The 14,480-nt window shown below is 48.8% G+C and overlaps 1 protein-coding gene across 1 annotated transcript in view; it reads right to left on the reverse strand.

Annotated features, from left to right (window-relative positions):
* PGS1 (phosphatidylglycerophosphate synthase 1) overlaps nucleotides 1-14,480 on the reverse strand; it is a 676,499-nt gene that overhangs the window by 85,346 nt on the left and 576,673 nt on the right. The gene's annotated exons all lie outside the window — the stretch shown is intronic.

Genomic DNA, 14,480 nt, shown 5'->3' on the forward strand with positions numbered 1-14,480 from the left:
TGCCAAGTTACAGCTTTGTAGATGTAGCAGGTAACATATAATGTTTTGTATTGAAGCGTCTAAGGGGTTGATTTGATTATTGTTGCAGTAAATAACAAATCTCTTCCATTTAGCTGCATAGCACGCTCGTGTGGTTGGTCTTCTTGCCTCCCTAATGATGTTCATGCAATCTGGGGGCAAGTTAAGGTATCCAAACTCTAAGATCTCAGGAGCCAGATCGCTAGGTTCATTTGATTGGGATCTGGGTGTCTGATTTCTCCATGGTTCTGAGTTAGAAGATAAGGTGCAAGGCACAGTCTTTGATGAGGAACTACTGAGAATTCTAGGTTGTGTACCACGGTTGTCTCGCCCATGTGGGAGCAACTAGGATTAGTGTGAGGGAGTGTTGCCGCAGTTTGCGTGCCACGAGAGGGATCAGCGGTGCTGGGGGAAAAGCGTACGCAAATCTGCCTGACCAGTTCATCCATATCGCATTGCCCTGTGACAATGGATGTGGGAACCTGGCAGCAAAGTACTGGCATTTTGAGTTTCTTTTGTGGCGAACAGGTCTATTTCTGGGCGACCCCACTCCTCGAAGAAACGACGCACAATGCAAACAGGAGTAAACGCAGTGACGTTATAATAACGTTGGCCCAGCCCACAAACAGCCTATTCAGCCAAGGAAGGAGAGGCTTACCTTGTCAGGAGCACGAGCGGAGAGGACATTGCACGCAGGAGTTCTCCCTGGGCTAACCACCGCCAGTTCACCAGCACCGCCAGCCGCGCCGCCGCACCGGGACTACGGTTCCCGTGAGCCTTTGCGGCGGCGCGTTCTCTGACGCGGTATACGCGTCAGGAGGGGCTTCAAAAGAAGCGAGCCCTCTGCGGAGCGGGGGGGTCCTATTCAGCCAAGGAAGGAGAGGCTTTCCTTGTCAGGAGCACGAGCGGAGAGGACATTGCACGCAGGAGTTCTCCCTGGGCTAACCACCGGCAGTTCACCAGCACCGCCAGCCGCGCCGCCGCACCGGGACTACGGTTCCCGTGAGCCTTTGCGGCGGCGCGTTCCCTGACGCGGTATACGCGTCAGGAGGGGCTTCAAAAGAAGCGAGCCCCCGGCGGAGCGGGGGGGTCCTATTCAGCCAAGGAAGGAGAGGCTTACCTTGTCAGGAGCACGAGCGGAGAGGACATTGCACGCAGGAGTTCTCCCTGGGCTAACCACCGCCAGTTCACCAGCACCGCCAGCCGCGCCGCCGCACCGGGACTACGGTTCCCGTGAGCCTTTGTGGCGGCGCGTTCCCTGACGCGGTATACGCGTCAGGAGGGGCTTCAAAAGAAGCGAGCCCTCGGCGGAGCGGGGGGGTCCTATTCAGCCAAGGAAGGAGAGGCTTACCTTGTCAGGAGCACGAGCGGAGAGGACATTGCACGCAGGAGTTCTCCCTGGGCTAACCACCGCCAGTTCACCAGCACCGCCAGCCGCGCCGCCGCACCGGGACTACAGTTCCTGTGAGCCTTTGCGGCGGCGCGTTCCCTGACGCGGTATACGCGTCAGGAGGGGCTTCAAAAGAAGCGAGCCCTCGGCGGAGCGGGGGGGTCCTATTCAGCCAAGGAAGGAGAGGCTTACCTTGTCAGGAGCACGAGCGGAGAGGACATTCCACGCAGGAGTTCTCCCTGGGCTAACCACCGCCAGTTCACCAGCACCGCCAGCCGCGCCGCCGCACCGGGACTACGGTTCCTGTGAGCCTTTGCGGCGGCGCGTTCTCTGACACGGTATACGCGTCAGGAGGGGCTTCAAAAGAAGCGAGCCCTCCGCGTCGCGGGACGCGAGCGGGACGCCCGGGGCCGAGAAGGCCAGGCGAGGCCACCCCCCTGACGCCCATTGTTTGGTATCATTAAAGAATCACTCAAGGCTGTCCATAACTCTCTGTCTAGTTGTCATTTGCCCATTGCCCCTGAACTCTACCCTGTGATACTGTTCACTCACCTTGGCCTCTCGCTACAGGTAGTAGGCAACATGGGGAAGAAGAAATTGGCACCCGTTGCTACTGAGCCACTCAATACTATGTACTCATATGTCGTACAAAAGGTCAGTAAGATCAATAATGAGAGGAGGCAATCTTTAGGCCTGAGCCAATCCCCAGTCTTGCCCCCAGTAAGCCCGTCTTCAAGTGCATCATCCACACTGACGTCGGTTACACCGCTAGAGATTCCACCAATAAATAGATCAGATCATATCCTACAAGATCATGGTAGCGACGAAGAAGATCCCGAGGTCTTGGTAAATTTGTCTGCTAATATTGATTCTGACTCCAACCATCAGATAATTACAGTGGAAGAAGCATGATCTCCGGAACAGCCCGCACCACGGGCTGTGAGAGCCTGTAGAAAATCTCACTCAAAGCGAGGGGGGAAACAACAAGGTAAGAAAAAGTTGGCCACACCACCCCCAAGACGTGAAGTGCAATATGTTGAGCTTGACGCGGAAGCAGAGTCAAGACGTATCATTGATGACGACTTATTTAATCGGATACAAGAAATGATTGATATTAAAATCAGGACAATCATTAAGCCTCTGATTGGGAAACTGGACAAATTAACATCGGAGGTCAAAAAGGCGGGTGTAGTACATAATAAGTTGGTTGAAGAGGTGGAGAACTTATCCTCCCTTGTTACAAAATTGGTGACTGGAGATGCGGAGGTCATACCTACTGAGAACGCATCACAGTCCACCCTACCTGAGCAGCCACTACCGTCACCTTCCCTACCGGCACCTAGTCAGGAAGCAGCAGTAGGAGCCGTTTTGTCCTCCACAACTGGCGACACAAGAGGATCAAAACACGAGGACGTTTCAGCCCAATTCATTTTGGAAGCCTCCCCAGTAGTGCTTGTACTTGCAAATGTTCCTGTTTTACCGCAAGAGAAAATAGAATCTAAACAGGACTTGAAAGATAAAGCGCTACATTGGCTCACCACTAATATGCATATGGCTCATCAAGGGTTGGATAGCTTAGCAAGGGACATCGTCATGACCAGGAGGATATCTTGGATCGGGACTAAGCCTAAAAAATTTAAGGGGGACTGCGTGATTATAAACTTCGCTAATGCGGACGTCCTCCCAAACATTTTGTCCAATATCTTCCCACCCCAACGGCGTAGTGGTTCCATAATCCCCCTCACCCTAAAATTTTTCTTTAGTGAGGCCCAGCTTGCCACTTTCTCTAATACTCCTAGAGCCAAGAGAGTGAACAATGCCACCAGCTGGGAAGGGGGTACTAGACCCCGACATCCCAACAACCGTTTTTGGCCCATGTCTTACTTTGAGCCTGGAAGATTTAATTATCCGCAAGAACCAAATTTCAGGCCTGCCATGCCATTTGACCCAGCCATTAATGGTTGGGGACCTGGCTTCCCGGGTCTAGACTTTGTTGGACAGAGCAACAGGTTCATACCACGGATGAGAAATGAACAGTTCCTGCTACGCCCAAATACGCCACAACCTATGTGGAATACCTCAGTTATTGGTCAAGGTCAGGTAGCTACTCCCTTTGATTGGGGATGCGGAATGGGGAACAGGTATGGCCCTTTATCCGATCTAAACAACTGTGATTGACTTAAACCTGGAATTGTCCTAGTAAGCGAGTCTAGAAATATGCCCCTATTAATCAGTGGCCAACGTTATATTGGTGAAGACCATAGCGAGCCTACTTCTAACGAAGCACCAGAGAGAAATGAGTTGCGAGAGCGCGACCACCCCCGGTCATTCGATCAGGGGGTGGCTCGCGAAAAGCCGATTTTGAATATCGACCGAATATTGAGCCCTCCCGAAGTGGTATTAAATGAGGGGGTTTCATCCTCACGCATAGCTAAAGGGTCCTTGGTGGGGGTAAAAGAGCCTAGGATACCAACTGACTCCTGTAAAATCATAAGCTGGAATATTGCAGGCTCAAACGCAAAACGACAGGACAATGCCTGTTTGAGCTTTATCTCCAATTACCACATAATCGCTCTGCAAGAAACATGGGATACATCCGACAACTTTTGGTGGGATGGATTCACTAGTTTCTCTAAACCTGCTGTCCCTAGTCGTATGGGCAGAGCCAAAGGTGGCCTGGTAATTATGTTTTCCCTAGACCTGAAGGGAAGTTATAGACAGATTAATACAGACTCCGTTAACATCCTAATGGTTGAAAGGGTGACTAATAATAATAGTAGGACCATTTATGTCAACTTTTATAATTCTGGGAATAGCGAACACAGAGGTAGAAATGTCGCTAACCTAGACAGCATTTTAAATTCAGTGTCACAGAATATCAAGTTTGCTTATGAGTTTATTTTATTAGGCGATTTTAATATTCATTTATGTAATCTAGCCTGTAAGGGAAGTAGTGACAATGTCAATGAGGATGATGAGGAGGCCCCACTGGGACCCCACTTTGAACATTCTATAGAGGGGTACGAGTTAGAAGAATTTCTTGCTAACCACGATTTGTATGAACCTGACAGGGGCCTGAGGGCGCCGACCTTTACTGGCACCCCTCACGGATCAGTGATCGACTATATTTTCGTCTCACAAGGCATCCTAACCCGGACTATGGATTATCGAACAGTCATAACACCTTATAGCGATCACAACCCTGTATTACTTGAAGTGGCCTGGGGAGGCCAGATGGGAGCACCGCCAACAGTGCTAAATCCGGTAAATCCCCTGAGGCCCCACGACCAAGATAGACGATTGAAATGGGCCAAAGTGATCCCGGAACATTTCTATGGAAAAAACTTCCCTAAAATAAAAGATAAGGTGGACATTTGTCAAAAAAACGGCGCACAAGGTAAAGAAGTAATAGCAGCGTACGAGGCAATTTGTAGCCAGGTGGCTAAGGACCTTTTAGCCAAACCAAAAAAGGGATTGCCTGAAACTAAGCGCTGGTTTGACTCTGCATGTTCAAAAGCCCATAGAGCACTGATGGCAGCCTTCAAAATCTCCCCTAGGGTTGGAGAAGACATTGTTAGATTAAGGAAAAACTATAAGGCAGCCATGAAGAAACGCAAGGATATTATCAAACGCGAATCATGGGAAAATCTCCTCTCAGCGGCAGTGTTGAAGGATAGTAGGAGATTCTGGGAGATTATAAAACAGCCTCTATTTTCCGATGATAAAAATGTTCCCATGGACTGCGTGATCACTGACGAAAATTGGCTAAATCATTTTAAAAATGTTTATGAGGGTGAGGACGAAGGATCTAAAAATGCCATATTGCCGGTGGTAGCTACACACCCTATTGTGTTTAACCCCGAAGAAGTGGAAAAAGCATTATTGGCTACAACAAGACACAAGGCACCTGGTCCTGACGGTGTCCCTGCTGACTTCTTTATGTATTCACCTAAATTGTGGGCGGAGGTTTTGCCAAAAGTGTTCAACGCAGCTAACGATAATCAAGCCCCTAGTTCTTGGGCCACATCCACCATTGTCCCCATTTATAAAAACAAAGGTCAGCGGGATGATCCCGCTTTCTACAGGCCTATATCTCTTTTGGACTCAACCATAAAAATCTTAGGTAGAGTTCTTTTGGCCAGACTTAGGGAGAATGTTGAGAGCTGTCTGAACTACAATATGGATTCAGAGAAAGAAAAGGGACCATCGAACAATGCATAAATCTGCACCTGCTGATCTCTAAATATACAGTGGCTAAGGAGGGTTCCGTGTTTCTCGCATTCATGGACCTCTCCTCGGCCTTCGATCTGGTGAATAGGACGAAACTGTGGCTGATTTTGTTAGAGATGGGCATCGATGAGTCGCTGGTTGTGTTTATGGCCACCTTGCATCAGGAGCTTTTTGCAGCTGTCCGAGTTACAAATGACGGTAGACGCACCCCTTTGTTTAAATCCTTAAAGGGGGTGCGGCAAGGCTGCATCTTAGCCCCCTCACTATTTACCATTTATATCAATGGGCTGGGCGGTCATCTGCGGGGTCAGGTAGCCGACGTTCCGCATGCAGGAGGTGTTAAAATACCGGCACTCCTGTATGCGGATGACGCAGTGTTGATAGCCCGTACTGGTGTAGGCCTACAGCATCTCCTGGACGCCTTTGGCTCTTTTATGGAGAGCCTGGACCTTAAGGTTAACGCCTCTAAATCACACACAATGGTAATGGGACGTGAGTGTAACAAAAAAAGACATACAAATTTTTTTGTAGGGCAGTTCCCGTCACCTATGTAACCACATTTCCCTATTTGGGGGTAACGTTTGATCAGAAAGGAACTTGGGGCCCTCAGATAAGAGCAAAAAGGCTGGCAGTAATAAGGTCGTCTTCAGCAATATTGGGTTTTGCAGGTAAGCTAGGGGCCAGGCCCATGGAAGCCCTTTTGAAAATTTACACGAGTAAACCGGTGGCCATAGCGTCTTATGGTTCCCCTTTGTGGGGGTATGTAAACCTTGACCCAATTCAGAGAGCAGAGAACAGATTTATCAGATCTCTGCTCTCAGTCCCACAATCAACCCCAACGTATTCTATTCACAAAGAGGTGGGCTTGCCCTATCTGTCTGATACCCTGAGCCTTGCACCGCTGATTTTGTGGATGAAAATGTAGAGGAATGAAGATCTCCCTTTGAACCACACAATTCTGCGCGACGTCTTATCCCTGGACAAACAGAATAGCATCCCGTGGTTGGCCTATATAGCTAAAATGTTTGCAGATCTAGGTCGCCCGGAACTTTTTTCATCCCCAGAAAAAATTAGGGGACAGGACATAGATATTATCAAAAAGTCATTCAGGGATAGGCAGGAAGCACGGCGGGAGGAATACGAATTGCTGAAACCAGCGGTAAGGGCCCATAGCCTTCTGGTTTGCTCACCCTCACTCGCCCCTTATCTGAGTTTTGTCAAATTTCCCTATCACAGGTTTTTATTAACAAAGTTCAGATTTAATTTGCTACATTTTTACTTGGGTTCTTTTAAGAGCTGGCAGAAACCTGAGTTGGCCCCACCGTGCAGCTGCGATAATTTTTCGGTGCAGGACACTTTGCACTTTGTCATGTTTTGCAGTTTGTATCACGAGCAGAGAAATAAATATTTGCTTCCCATCTTGAAAGAAGCAGGCTTCGTACAAGTGCGACCAGCTTTGCTCTTTTTACAACTTTTACCTAACCCACGCATTACTTTTTGTATGGCAAACTTTTTGGTAGCTGCCGCAAGGGCGAAATCTGTTGGCCAAATCTTATCTTAAAATTAGTGGCTTTTTTTATGCATTTTATGGTATGAAATGTAAAGCTTTTTTAACCACATATATAACCTTTTTAAATGTTTAGTTGGTTTTTCTCTTGTAAAATGTAGATAGAAGTATTGTATGCATTGTATGTAATGTAATTGTTTTTATTTGTTTGTTCTTTGTATGACTTGCAAAAAGTCGAATAAAGATATTCTGACTGACTGACTGGCTGGAGAACCTGGGGGTGAATCTCCCATTCATGTAGTTGTTGGCTGTGCCTGCTGAGCAGGTCGGCAACCTGATTGTCCTTCCCTGGAAGGTGTTCCATATGCTTTGTGCCAGATGGGACAGCTGTGGAGAGTGCGTTCCTCTCTGTTTCTGGATATAGTACATTGCGGTCATGTTGTCCGTCCAGATCAACACCGTCTTGCTGTACAAGTATTTCTGAAATGCTTTTAGGGCTACGAATATTGCTAGCAATTCCAGTTGGTTGATATGCAGCTTTTTCTGTTTGTTTGTCTAGAGCTGTTGTACTGTGTATTGAAGGAGATGGGCTCCCCAGCCTGTCGGTGATGCGTCCGCTGTTAGTACTAGTTGTGGAACCGGCTCTTGGAACAGTCGCCCCTTGGAAAGGTTTTGTGGGTTCCACCACTGCAGAGAGGTGTGAGTGCGACTGTTTACCAACACTAGGTCTTTAGTTGTCCTTGAGCCTGGTTCCATTGCCGTGCTAGGCATTCCTGTAATGGGCGCATTTGAAGTCTGGCATGGGGACAATGAATATGCAGGAGGCCATCATGCTTATGAGCTGCATGAAGACTTGAGCTGGCAGAGAGTGTTTTGGCAGGAATTTGCGAATGAGTGTCTGCATACTGGCTATCCTTGCTGAGTTTGGATATGCCTTTGCCACCGAGGTGTCTATAGTGGCTCCCAGGTACCGCTGTTTGTGGGACGGTTGCAGATGTGATTTTGCGTAGTTGATTGAAAAGCCTAGGCTGTGTAGCAACTGGATTGTTTGAGACGTGTGTGCAGCGCACTGTTGGTACGATTTTGCCTGTATCAGCCAATCGTCCAGATAAGGGTACACATGGATGTGTTGCCTTCTGAGATGTGCTGCTACTGTCGCTAAGCATTTTGTAAACACTCTTGGAGCCGTGGTAACCCCGAAGGGCAAAACCTCAAATTGGTAGTGTTGACCTTCTATTGTGAACCCGAGGTATTTTCTGTGGGCTGGATGGATGGGTATGTGAAAATACGCATCTTTGAGGTCTAGTGTTACTAGGAAATCTCCTTGTTGTAGCAATGGGAGCACTTGTTGTAGTGTGATCATATGAAAGTGCTCCGATAGTATGTATTGATTTAGGGGTCTGAGGTCCAATATTGGTCTGAGGGAACCATCCTTCTTGGGAATAAGGAAGTATAGGAAGTACACTCCTGCCCCTTGCTGTTGGAAAGGGACTTGCTCTATGGCCCCCTTTTCTAGCATGCAGTTCACCTCTTGTTGTAGCAGGGTGATGTGTTCCCTGGACATTGGACGATGTCTGGGTGGTATGTTTGGTGGTGTGGAAGTCAGTTCTAGGCAACAGCCAGACTGGATCATTTCTCTCACCCACCTGTCTGTGGTAATTGCATTCCGGACAGGCAGGAACTGTTGGAGTCTGCCTCTGACCGGTGTTAGGTGGTCTGGAGGTAGCGTAATGAAGTCACTGTTTTGTGGCCATGGAGGCTCTGGTGTTATTGCCTCCACGTCCTCTTCCCTTATTGTTGTTTCCCCTGTAACCTCCTCTGTTTGTGTTCTTGTTGACGAAACCTTGTGTGTTACTATTGTATGAGGCAGATGTTTGTGAGGTATTTCCTCGTGTAGTTTCTCTGTATGAGGAGCGACGAAAGGAGCCTCTATGTTGCTGAAATTGCAATGCCCCCATTGATTTTGCAGTCTCTGTGTCCTTTTTCATTTTATCCAAAATGGTGTCGACAGCAGGGCCAAATAGAAAATCCTGATTGACAGGCTGGTTAAGAATGGTGGACTGCACCTCATTTTTAAAACCAGAAATACGCAGCCATGCATGTCTGCGTAGTAGGACGCTAGTGTTGATTGACCTAGCTGCAGTGTCTGCTGCGTCAAGCGCGCATTTGATGTAGGCGTTTGTTATAAATTTTCCCTCTTGTATAAGATCCTCGGCTTGTGCTTTGAAAGGCTCAGGTAGGTGTTGCATTAGGCTTTCTAGCTGATCGTAATGCGCCCTGTCGTAACGAGCCAGTAGGGCTTGTGTATTAGCAATTCTCCATGAGTTGGAGGTTTGTGCTGCTACCCTTTTGCCTGATGCCTCTAGTATTTTTGACTCCTTGTCGGGGGGAGGTGCTTCCCCAGTCGTTTGGGAGTTGGCTCTTTTTCGTGCGTTGGCCACTACCAGGGAGTCTAGTGGTAACTGCCCTCTGATGTAAGTAGGGTCTGTAGGAGCTGCCCTATACTTTTTTTCTATTCTGGGGTTGATTACCCGTGCCCTGGCTGTATCCTTAAATATGTCAAGTTCATGTTTCAGAACTCCCTTTAACATGGGAAGTGTTTTGACACTTTTTTCTGATGTAGGGAAGGTGTGAAACAAGAAGTCTTCCTCAACAGGGTCGTTATGCATATCTACATTGTGGAATTGTGCTACCCTGTCTATGAGTTGATTAAAGACTACGGTGTCATCAGTAGGTGACCCCTTAGTAGGATAAGAGGGTATATCAGTGTTGTAAGGGTCTGTTGGCTCCTCCCATGGTTCCTCTTGTGGTTCAGGATCTTGTGGGAAATCATATAGAGGCTGTGGCTCATCCCCCATGTTACCTTCATTGTCCCCGTGGTGAGAAGGAGAATAAGGAGAGTAGGTAATAAAAGGTGTAGTAGGCATGATAGGCTGAAAAGGAATGAAGGGTCTAGAGGGAGAAGTCCCAAAGTCCTTTTTCTTTAATGGAATAGGGGTCTGAGGTTCAAAGTCCAAAGGCCTTTTTTTTCTATGCAGGATGGTAACTTTACCAGTCTCTGGATTAATGTATATCTTTGCCTGGTCGTCAGAGGGATCTGGGTGGAAGAGTTCTTCCTCTACAGTCCTGGGTTGAGTGTTAGACTTTGGTCTTTCGACGACTTTTGGCTTAGTAACGGATTTTTTCGGCTCTGGGCCTTTTTTCGGGTCGACCGGAATTTTCGGTTCGACGCGTTTCTTGTGCTCCGTAGGTTTTTTTGGAGGAGTGTCCTTTTCCGAGTCGATGGTATTTTTTGGATCGACTGGTGTTTTTGGAGCCGGTGTCTTCGGGTCGACAGGTTTTTCCGGCCTCGGCGCGGGTTTCGGTACGGCACCTTTTGCCGGGTCGACGGATTTTGGAACAGTAGGCTTGTTCGGGTTGGCAACATTTGCTTCTGTGCCTTTGTTCGGTTCGACAACCCCTCTTGGGTCGACAATTTTCGGCTGGGCGGCCTTCTTGGGGTCGACAGTCTTTTTTGGCTCGATGCTCTTAGGCTGTATGGCCTTTTTCGGATCGACGCCCTTCGGGCCGACGACCTTCTTTGGCTCTGGAACCTTCTTTGGGACGATGGTACTGGGCCCTGGGGTCTTAGAAGGTTTCGGTTTTGATTTTGGAGCCGAGCCGGATGGCGGGGCTTGCAAAACTTTTTTATGATCTTGGCTAAGGCCTTTTGGCGATGCCTTGACCGGAGCCTTTGGTAACGGGGTAGTTGGTGTCGGGGTCAGGGTCCTCACGATTTGCCCCGGTGGGATGTCGTCATCGGAGTCAGAGTAGTCCTCGACGGTGACGATTTTTAGGTCCGAGTCTGGAGCTTCCTGTAGATCCTGGTCATCATCGAAGATGTTGTCCGGTTCCGGTGCCTGTCGCTGCATTTCTTGCCTAGCGGCCCGTCGGTTTCAAATAGTTTTCTTTGATCGAAACTGGGCGCAGGCTGGACAGGCTTCTTCCTTATGGTCTGGGGAAAGGCACTTGTTGCATATTGAGTGCTTATCAGTATGTGGGAACTTGGAGTGGCATTGTGGGCACCTTTTAAACGGGCTTCTTTCCATCGACGGTCGACTCACGTGGCGTCGAAAAGGCCCAATGGCCCTCGTCGACAACCGATTCGAGATGGAAGGCTGGATCGAGTAGAGAGGTACCGAGCGAGAACAATACCGTCGAATCGAAGGCCTTTTGGCCTTTAGAAAAGTTTTGTTTTTGATTCCAAAGTTGGAGTAGGAATTAGCATCCGAACTCAATGGCGGAAAAAAACAATCTGAGGATGGAGAAGATGCCCATGCGCACTGTAGTCCAAGGGAGGTGTCACCTATCTCGTGATACTTCGAAGACTCTTCCAAGACAACAAAGTCCAATCATCCGGACCCAACACTAGGCGGCGATCTATGCACAAGATATGAATTCAGCAGCCCACATGCCTCAAACATTTAGTTGTCGTAGTAAATAAGGTCAATTGCCAAAGACAGAGGGACCTCCTGCGAAGTGTGCATATCGGGCCAGTTGCCAACACAGAAAAACAGAAAGTGGACTCTTTTGAATCTCATCGACATCATGTTCATACTAGTGAAGACGAACAGAGTTATAAATTGGAAGTTGTGTGTAGCATCTACGCAGCAAATCAGAGTAAACAAGTAGTTTACAGTGCTGACCTAGTAAGTAGAGTTTTTCTGTGATTGATGAGATCTGTGCAGTTGTGTGCACCGAAAACTTCTCTCAGCTCCTCCCAGAGTAGGGTGGGGTCATGGAGGCTTGTTCCCACCCTACCCTGTGACGAGTTAGGAAATAGGTGGGCCATAGCAGAACACAGCCTTGCTGATTGATAAACAGACTCGGAAACCCAGGGCTTATGCTTGAAGCGCCCAGGCTATTTTCAATCAGCGAGGCTGTAGTGAGATGGCAGTGCCTTACAGTGTTGTAGGCTGCCGGAGACCAGGGCTGGGATCAGGTAAACCCTATAAATCCTGCAATGGCCAGCACATGCGCTGTATGTGCGTATAGAAAGTGCCTGCTTTTGCCTGACCCTTGCGCAGTGCAAGGATCTCACTCATTCAAGTTATAATGAATTAAACATTTGTAACGTGACAAAAATTGATGCAGAAATTGAAGACGGGCGGAGCACTGCCGCCCTAATCAAGAAATCACACCTGGCTGTGAGTCTCACAAGTCCATCCATCCAGCCTCTCTAAGCATGCTGGCAGCAGCAGATCTGCTGTGCTGCAGTCCTGTATGATGAATAGAATGTTGTTGTATTTAGTCTGCTTCTAACACATATTTTAACTTTTCTGCTGTGTGCTGCCCAGAAAAGGAAATTCCTAGCATCATCTGAAAGACTTCTAGCTGCAGATTCCTTACCTTTGAATTTCCAAGGCGTCAGGCTGGACCTGGAAACTATTGCTGAGCAATACCCTTGTGACGTCGGGTGGCTCCGCGTGGTGTCGGTTATGACGTAGCGGGCCCACATACCCAGGCGCACTAAAGTCCGTTCTTTTCTTTCCGCGCCAGTTAAGCGCCGATCCGTGAAGAGCTACCCTTCTGCTGCTTTTTTGCAGGCTTTTACTCTACTTTTGTCAACATTTTTGGAATCACCTTTGTGTGCGAGGGATGTCTTTGAGGAAGAACGTTTTCAAAACATGCGGGACTTGTTCCCGTATGATGTCAGTTACTGATCCCCACTGTGTATGTCTTTGGTGTCCCAAGCGCGACCACGATACAAAGTGGTGTTCGGACTGTCGGGCAATGGCTCCAAAGACCTTGAGGGACCGAGCAATGAAGTTACTCGCGGCCCTGCAGTCGACACCATCAAGCGAGAATCCGAGGAGGTCTAGGTCCGTTCGAAGAGGTCGTCATGGGACCGCTCCTGGAGCCCTAATTTCTCTTCCTCCCATTCCAGGTCCTTGGGACACTCGGGGTAGAAGCAGAAGTAGAAGAAGTCCAAGTGAACTTCGCCTTCACCCCAACTGGCCCGCTCAAATAAAAGAATTTTATGAGGCCATGTGCCGTGTGTTTGAGCTGAATGACCCTGCTGGAGAGCCTTCGGGCCCCGCAAGTTCGGAAGGGGCCCTATTGGGTTCAACGCCGTCAGCTCCGCCCACAACGCCGGTGGGGCCTCAGGGATCCGAACCCGGATCCAGTTTGACACCGGTCGTGCCAATGCGACCTTCTCCGTTGTTGAACCTGAAGTCAGTGCCTGCGATGTCACCGACGCCCATCGGTAGAGCAAGCCCCATCCTCAATCCCAATGACAGAGAGCCAGAACGGCGTCTATCGACGCTGATTCCAACATTGACAGAACCCAGACGTTCTATGTTGCTGCCTGAGCCTTTTGAAGACGTGCTAAGCTCAAGAGATGAATGGGAGGTGTCTGGGGACCTTCTTGAGAAATAGAATGTCTCCGAGGAGAATTTGGACTGGTATGGGGAACTTTGGGTGGCCAATGGTCTGGATACTTCCCCAGATACAAGCATGCTCTCACCTCCTATGGTGACTACGGAGGAGGGAGCGTCCTATGTGATGGTGGTATAGAGTGCTATAGCAAACAAATGATGGACGGAATGCTGACAATGCAAACATTCTACCCCAGTCAAAATATCTGTGTTAAATCCATTGTTCTTTTGCCCACTGCGCCACCCCAGTTTGGACCCAGCTATACACAAATCAGCCTTGATTTTGGGTAACAGTCCAGACCGAACAGCCATGCCAGGTCCTCCCTGGACTGGAAACAAGCATTCTGGGACCGGTTTCAGGGTATGTCACCCTTCTTCAGCCAGGCTAGCTTGAATCCAGTAGCACAGTGAGCAAGGGACCCACGTCTGGGCATAACCATCCCACTTAGGCTGAAAAGTGTAACAGCAAACACATGATGGATGGAATGCTGACAATGCAAACATTCTTCCCAGTCAAAAGATCTGGATTAAATCCATCGTTCTTTTGCCCACTGCGTGGTAAAGAGGGCAACTGAGGTCCTCGGACTGTAACTGCCCTTCGTGCAAGTCAGGACTAATCTCCTGACAGAGGTGCTTCAATCTGGGGCTTCCACTTACGAACCCCTGTTGCCCTTTAATGAAGCACTTACGGACTTCCTTCTAGGACCTTGGTCCAAATCTACCACAGGGGCTCCTGTGAATTGGAAAAATGCACACCGCCATTGCCCAGCTCCAGGCAACCCAAAGTTCCTCAGCCTACACCCCACCCCAGAGTGTTTGGTGGTGCAGGCCTCTACGTCCCAAGGCGCATTCCCTTCTGCCCCTCCCGAAGGGTATCCAAGAGGCTGGATTTATTTCCGAAGATGTTTTCTTCTCC

This window comes from Lissotriton vulgaris, chromosome 7, assembly GCF_964263255.1.
Source record: "Lissotriton vulgaris chromosome 7, aLisVul1.2, whole genome shotgun sequence".
Taxonomy (NCBI): Eukaryota; Metazoa; Chordata; class Amphibia; order Caudata; family Salamandridae; genus Lissotriton; species Lissotriton vulgaris.